General features: G+C 40.3%; 1 long non-coding RNA gene across 1 annotated transcript in view; it reads left to right on the forward strand.

Annotated features, from left to right (window-relative positions):
• The window catches only part of LOC105888404, a 4,042-nt gene extending 2,479 nt beyond the window's left edge, over positions 1–1,563 (forward strand). Inside the window, exons 2-3 of the long non-coding RNA XR_001161866.1 lie at positions 411–416; positions 1,523–1,563. This is a non-coding gene — a long non-coding RNA (uncharacterized LOC105888404). The remainder of the gene's footprint in view (positions 1–410; positions 417–1,522) is intronic.
• The last annotated feature ends 6,749 nt before the right edge of the window (positions 1,564–8,312 follow it).

Genomic DNA, 8,312 nt, shown 5'->3' on the forward strand with positions numbered 1-8,312 from the left:
GAGCCACTTAAACAACAGCATTGTTTCTCTCTTCTCAGTGTGGACTCTGGAAAGACTGGACCATTTCTGGGTGTGAGACAATCTGGGAACTTCATGCCCTCCTTGCTGACCTGTTTGATTTTGACTTTCTCAGTCCAATGAGGGGTTTGTACTTGATTTTTCACCTACTGCATCGCTGGTGCTCTTTTTAAAGCCTTTTGGTCTGGATCTGCTCTTGTCTTTAAGTGAGATCTGATTAGCCTCCACTCAACAGGAGGTGAACAGGCTGTGTTCAACCTCTTCACAGACTTCCTTACAAAATTGAGGAAGGGGGCGGTGCCTGTGGCTCAGTGAGTAGGGTGCCAGCCCCATATACCGAAGGTGGAAGGTTCGAACCCGGCCCTGGCCAAATTGCAACAAAAACAAAATAGCCAGCTGTTGTGGCCAGTGCCTCTAGTTCCATGTACTTGTGAGGCTGAGGTAAAAGAATTGCCTAAGCCCAAGACCTGGAGGTTGCTGTGAGCTGTGATGCCACAATACTTTACTGAGAGCAATAAAGTGAGACTCTGTCTCTTTAAAAAAAAAAAAAATTGAAGAAGAGATCCCAGACTCCTCTGAGGCTGAATGAATGATCAGCTCTTTCACTGGGATCACTGGCAAAAATCAGCAGACACAGGGAGGTCATCTGGGCAGAATGACTTGGTGAGACAAAGGCTACAAAGTGGTACCCAGTCACAGGGAAATATGAAACCCAGGAACTGGGAGTAAGAAGGGGTAGCACACTTGATAAGGGAGGCCTCCCACCACTGGAATCTGGCCTTGTAATTCTGGGTGGGAAAATGCAGGGCCCAGAGAACTCTGGCCAACTGAGATGGGCACAGAATTGCTCACATGAAATATTTGTCCATGCCTTTAATTTTAGAGTTCTGAGAGACCAAGGTTGGTGGATTGCTTGAGCTCAAGTGTTCAAGACTAGCCATTCTTAACAAAAATGGAACAACTGAGGCAAGATGATTGCTTGCACATAAAAGTTTGAGGTGCTGTGAGCTATCATGATGCCACAGCACTCTACCAGGGCCACAGAGTGAAATACTTGTCCGTGACACTGATTCCTTTATGACCAGCAAAAATTTGGCCCTGTCCAGGGGGAAGTCTCTCCTCATAGAAAGCTGTGGGCCAAGACCTTCTAGTTGGCTTGGCGCCTATAGCTCAAGTGTCTAAGGCACCAGGCACATACACCAAAGCTGGGGGTTCAAATACAGCCCGGGGCCTGCCAAACAACAATGACAACTACAACCAAAAAACAGCTGGGTGTTGTGGCTGGCGCTTGTAGTCCCAGCTACTTGGGAGGCTAAAGCAAGAGAATAGCTTAAGCTCAGGAATTTGAGGTTGCTGTGAGCTGTGATGCCATAGCCCTCTACCCAGGGCCACAGCTTGAGGCTCTGTCTCAAAAAAAAAGACTTTTTAGTAAATGCTGTAAAAACATATTTAGTGCTTACTACTCCACTCTCCCCTCTGACTAAACACTCTGGTTCTGAAGGAGGAGACAAAAGCTCTTTCTTCAACCTCTTACTTCCTGGATTGGAGAAAAAGAGGTGCCTCCTCAGTTCCTTGACATGCCTGATTGCCCCGTTCCCTTGCAGGGGAGAGACTTACTGTCTAAATTAAATTCCCAGATTACCTTTCTCCAGACAACCACAGCCTTCTGATGAAGGTTCCTCCTGAACACGTCTGGTAGCTGTTTTTCCAGCATGTGAATGATGAGGACAAACGTCTAGAAGAAATCAACATCCAAGTAAACGTCTGTATCTGGGAAGAGGGAATTTATGGGAAGGGCATTAGGAACACTCCAGTGAAGGTCTATTTAAAAATCAGAAGTTCAGCCACCACAAAAGATCAGATCAGTACCCCCTTGAACAACAAGCTTTAATAGATGTAGCCCCTTTGATTGACAAATTTAAGAGATATGGACCTTTAGGAGATATGGAGCCCAATCTCCAAAGAACATGTGTTTTTCCCCCCTGGTCATACTTCTTTGCCTTTTAATAGCTCTTTCACCCATAGCACAAGCATTTTTCCATCATTTTCTCCTTTACCCTCAATACCCTTGTGAGGTACTGAAAGGAGGGAGCAAAGATTTTTTTCTGTTTTGCAAATGAGAATACTCAATGTGAATTTCAGATCAGGTTCTCAACTGTGGCAGCATTGAAATCATCAGAAAGTTTTGTTTTGTTTTGTTTTGTTTTTGAGACAGAGTCTCAAGCTGTCACCCTGAGTAGAGTGCTGTGGCATTGTAGCTCACAGCAACCTCCAACTCTGGCTCAAGAAATCCTCTTGCCTCAGTTTTTCCATGTTTAGTAGAGACAGGGTCTCACTATGCTCAGGCTGGTCTCGAACTCGTGAGCTCAAGCAATCCACTCCTTGGTCTCCTAGAGCGCTAGGATTCATCAGAAAGATTTTAAAAATCCTTATAGGCAGGTCATATCCCAGATCAACACCAGAGTCTTAGGCCTTGGAACCCAAGCATCAATATTATTTGTAGCACTCCGAAGTGACTCCCAAGCATAGCTAAGGTTGAGGAGTACTGGTTTAGATAATTTGTACTCAATCTTCAATTGCAACTTTCTTTTACCTAAATGCTCTTTCAGCACCAACAAAAAAGAGATTCCCTTTCCTTGAGCACTGTAGCAACTTAATATTCTGTTGAGCTACTGGTCTGTAGTAACAAATTTACGTATCGGCTCATAAATGAAGGCTTTTCATTCTCAGATGCTTATGCTAACTATGAACCTCCATCTTATGTAAATAGCAAGTGGGACATTAGGGAATTTAAATCTTTTCAGTAGGAATGGTTTGTTAAATATTTAGACAACTATGGATATTTGATTATAGGTCCAATAGGCAACAATAGGTCCAAAACACAATAACCACGCAGCCATGTGTTTCTGTTTTGCATTCAGCACCTTCAAAACTTTGTTGCAAATGAGTGTTTACTAAAAAGATAAAAGAGAAGTTATAAATAAAGCTCTCAGCAAAATCTCCTAGAATCGGCTATATCATACCCTGGAAAAGAAATGAGTACTTAAAAAACGTTATGCTGGGCAGCACCTGTGGCTCAAAGGAGTAGGGCACCAGCCCTATATGTCAGAGGTGGCAGGTTCAAACCAAGCCCTGGCCAAAAACCACAAAAAAAAGTTATCTCTTTCTAATTCGTCCACCTTCATCCCGAATCTCTTCTGTTCTGTGATCAAATTTTAAACTTTGCCAAATTGAGTTGTTCTGCACCAAGAAAAATCAATTTCTATTCCAGCTATATTCTCTAATATATTTAACATGTTAATTTCACTCTGTACAAGGTTTCTTCTTGACGTGGATATCAAAAAGAATCTTTACGGCAGCACCTGTTGGTCAGGGGGTAGGGTGTGGGCCCCATTTACCTAGGGTCTCAGGTTTGAACCTGGTCCCAGCCAAAGTGCAACAAAAAATAACCGGGTGTTCTGGTGGGTGCCTGTAGTCCCAGCTACTCAGGAGGCTGAGGCAAGAGAATCAATCACCTAAGCCCTAGAGCTGAAGGTTGCTATGAGCTGTAACGTCATGGCACTCTACCAAGGGTGACAATGTGAGACAATCTCAAAAAAAAAAAAAAAAAAAGAATTTTTAAAAGATTTCACTTTATCAAGCAACATATAAAATACACAATAAATATTTTTTAAAAAATTTTATTATTTTTATTTTTTTGCAGGTTTTTTTTGGCCAGGGTTGGGTTTGAACTCACCACCTCTGGTATATGGGGACAGCGCCCTACTCCTTTGAACCACAGGTGCCACCCAAATACTTCTATTTTTATTAAAAAGCCTGAAATAGATGAATAGGTTTGTCCAAGACCTAAGGGCAGTCAATGAAGTAGTATTGGACACTCATCTAATGGTACCTAACCCATAGACTCTTTTGATTAATGTACCTTTAATGTACAGTTACTCTGTGTTGTTCTCTGTGTCTCTCTGCTTATATCCCTAGGGGTACACATTCCATTCTGAGTCCATTTTCTACTTGATGATAGGAAACTTGAACAAATAGGAGGCTGAGGAGAGGAAAGAAGGAATCCTTGGCTTTCCCTGTCCTGTGGTTTCCCTTAGCAGGTACTAGGTTTATCAAGTGAGCTGGAGCAGTGCTGCACCTTCACTAGTTTTCACTACAAATGTTTGCTATCAGGCCAAGATACTCATCTCACTTTTTGCAGGAGTGATTTCCTTGTGTTAATTTTTTCTCTTTGCTTTCTCAAGTTTGTGCTGTGAAACAATATATGCTACAAATAAAGATGAAAATGTATCTATTGTGCAAATATCAAATGGTAACAACACTTTTCTTTTTTCTAATTATAAAGAAATACATATGAGGTCTAATAACTGAGTCTGTGAACTTGCCACCTTGTGCTTACATTAGCAGCACTGTACAAACAACTCAGGAAAGTTACATAATATTAGTACATCAGTATCTCAGAGTTTTGTTTTTGTCTAAGTGTGGTGGTGTCTGTCTACTATTATTTTTGCATGTCTCTGTGTCATGACAATGTCAGAGCATGAACTAGAGTAATGAATAAATATTTGCAATTTTATTGTTAAACTTGGCAAAAGTAGAAGTGATATCTGGGACATGCTACCCCAAGTTGATGGGGATAAGGTGATAAACAAATTGGCAGTGTACAAATGGATTAGATATTTCTCCGAGAGGAGACAAAGCATCACTGATGAAGATTGGTCAGGGCAGACAGGAATAAGCAGAACTAGTAAAAGCTTGCAAAAATTCATTGAAGGAGGTTGTCACAATGTTTATTTAACTGTGCAGAACTGACCAAGGAAGTGTTGATAGAGAAATAGTTCAATCTTGGCCACCAACTGACAGCCCTTACATCAGAACAGTGATCCATTTTGCTGGACACTATGAGGGAGTTTTAGCAAGTGAATGGATAACTGGCTTGGCGCCTGCGGCTCAAGCAGCTAAGGCCCCAGCCACATACACCTGAGCTGGTGGGTTCGAATCCAGCCCAGGCCTGCCAAACAACAATGATGGCTGCAACCAAAAAATAGCCGGGCATTGTGGTGGGCGCCTAAAGTCCCAGCTACTTGGGAGGCAGAGGCAAGAGAATCAGTTGAGTCCAGGAGTTGGTGGTGGGTGTGAGCTGTGATGCCATGGTTCTCTACCCAGAGTGACAGCTTGAGGCTCTGTCTCAAAAAAAAAAAAAGTAAATTGATAACTATTGGAACACCACATCATCTGGCCCTGAATGACTTTTTTTAACCAGCACATAAGGAAAATATTAGATAAAAAAGACACTTAATGACACCAAATCATAATACCAAAATAGCTAGGGACTGTAACCCCACTTTCACAGAACTGAAAAGATCCTCTAAACAGAAACTAAACAAAGATACAAAAGGCTTACATGTGACCCTAGATCAAATGTGATTGATTAATAGACATATATAGAGCACACCATCCTAAAGCTAAAAAAGGTACACTTTTGTTGTCAGCTCATGGTACATACTCCAAAATCAACCATATCCTAGGACACAAATCAAACCTCAACAAATTAAAAGAATAGAAATTATACCTTGTATCTTCTCAGACTACAAGGCAATGAAGATGGAACTCAGTTCCAACAGAAATGATCCTCCCCACACAAAGGCATGAAAATTAAGCAATCTTATGCTGAATGACAGTTGGGTTCAGGAAGGGCTAAAAGAGAAAATCATTGAATTCCTCAAACAACAACAATGAAGACACAAGTTAACAAAAGCTGTGGGATACAGCAAAAGCGGTCTTAAGGGGGAAATTTATCACATTAGACACCTATATCCCCCAAACAGACAGAAAATACATTAACAAACTCATAAGCCATGTTAGGGAATAGGAAAAAGAACTGTCTAATCCTAAAACCAAAAGAAGAAAAGAAATAACCAAAATTACTTTACAGATTAATGAAATTCAAAACAAAAGAATCATTCAGAAAATTAAAGGAACAAAAAGTTGGCTTTTGAAAACAATAAATGAAATTGATAAACATTTGGCCCAATTAACTCAAAATAGAAAAGTAAAATCTCTAATAACCTTAATCAGAAACAACAAAGAGGAAATAACAACAGATGACACAAAGATACAAGAGATCATCTCTGAGTACTACAAGAAACTCTATGCTCAGAAATTGAACAATGTGGGGGAAATGGATCAATACCTGGAATCACACCCTTTCCCTAGACTTAACCAAGAGGAAATAGATCCTTGAACAGACCAATATCAAAAACTGAGATCAAAGAAACAATAAAAAATCTCCCAACGAAAACATGCCCTAATCCAGATGGTTTCACAGCAGAATTCTATCAAACCTTCAAAGAAGAGCTTACACCCATACTGCAGACATTATTTCAAAAAAACTGAGAAGGAAGGCATTGACCCTAACACATTCTAGGAAGCAAATTTCACCCTGATACCAAAATGAGGGAAATACACAACTACAAAGAGTATTTCAGACCAATTTCACTAATGGATATAAATGCAAAATTTCTCAGTAAAATCCTAGCCAAGAGGCAGCTCCTGTTCCTCAGTGGGTAAGGCGTGGGCCACATACACCAAGGGTGGTGGGTATGAACCTGGCCCAGGCCAGCTACACAAGAATGATAACAACCTCAAAAAAAACAGCTGGACATTGTGGCAGGCACCTGTAGTCTTAGCTACTTTGGAGACTGAGGCAGGACAATCACTTACCCAAGAGTTTGAGGTTGCTGTGAGTTGTGATGTCACAGCAGTACACCATAAGTGACATAGTGAGACTCTATATCAAAAAAAAAAGGCCAGGCACTGTGTTCTATTTTCATAGAACACGAAAATAGTATTGTGATTTTTTTTAATTTCAACATAAGTACAATTTACAAATATAATAGATTAAAAAATTATGTATAGTATTATTTTATTCTTTGGCATAGTTCTCATTCGAGTGAATTCTTTTTAGTAGATTGCTGTTCCTGTTTAAAAGGTCATGAAATTTTTCACAAAAATTTGTTAAATTATATTTTACATATAAAACAGCTTTCAATGTCTCAACACTTAATTGTGATTTTTCTGATGTCCACACTTTATTTACCGTAGAAAAAACGAGTTCAGTCGCAGCATTAGTTCCTGGTAAGGACAGCACGTATCCCACAATTTTTAGTGCATTATTGTATGGGATATGGTTGGTTTCAAAGGGATGAACTATTTCTAACCATTTGTTCTCTATTGTGATTTTTGCTGATGCCCAAGATTTAACCTTTTCCTTATCAATATATTTTTTTTAATAATGATACCTCGTAAGTCGTAAATGTCACTCTCAAGGCCAGCGCTAGTCTGTTTGCCACCACTATAAAATATAAATAATACGAGTACTGTCTGCTAAATTCATGAAATAAATAAATTACTTACCTAAATTATCTGATTAGCTGATTTGTTGACATCACTTGTTTAACTAGCACTAGAACGCAGTATGATGTGTATCATCTGAGAGACAGTTCCAAAATGTTTTCATGGTTGCCAATGCCCAAAAATGCCATTGTTCGTTAAGTCCAAACAATGGTGGTCGAATTCTACCAACTGATCAACAATGCGAACTTTGATAAGCAGTTCTCAATAATCAGTTCTCAACAATTCTTTGTTATTATTAAAGTTTAACATTATAAAATTAATAAAAATAATATAAAACTCATATCCTGGCGAAATAGCCACATGGCAGCCAAAAACCATATATTACCTTCCCGTTCTCCCACCGTTCCCAGCTTGTCATGCATTCTTTCCAAAAATCAGGACTTTTTAAAAAAGCCACAGGACGCGGGACAAATTGTTGAAAATTGGGACTGTCCCACCAAAAGCGGGAAGTCTGGTCACCTTACTTGTAGCTCAAGGGCTAGAGTGTCAGTCACATACACCGGAGCTTGCAGGTTTGAATCCAGCTTGGGACTGCCAAACAACAATGACAAATACAACCAAAAAATAGCTGGACGTTGTGGCAGGCGCCTGTACTCCCAGCTACTCAGGAGGCTAAGGAAAGAGAATTGCTTTAGCCCAGGAGTTTCAGGTTGCTGTGAGCCGTAACTTCGTAGCACCCTACCCAGGCAAAAGCTTGAGACTATATCAACATAATAATAATAATAAAATGAAATAAAATAAGGTTTTGCCTATAGCTCAGGATGCAGGTGCCACTGAACCTGTCTGGGGCCTGCTAAGCAGCAATGACAACTCCAACAAAAAAATGGCCGGGCATTGTGGCCAGCACCTGTAAGCCCAGCTACTTGGGAGGCTGAGGC

Source organism: Otolemur garnettii, unplaced genomic scaffold (assembly GCF_000181295.1).
Source record: "Otolemur garnettii isolate 467f Iridium unplaced genomic scaffold, OtoGar3 scaffold00387, whole genome shotgun sequence".
NCBI classification, from domain to species: Eukaryota; Metazoa; Chordata; class Mammalia; order Primates; family Galagidae; genus Otolemur; species Otolemur garnettii.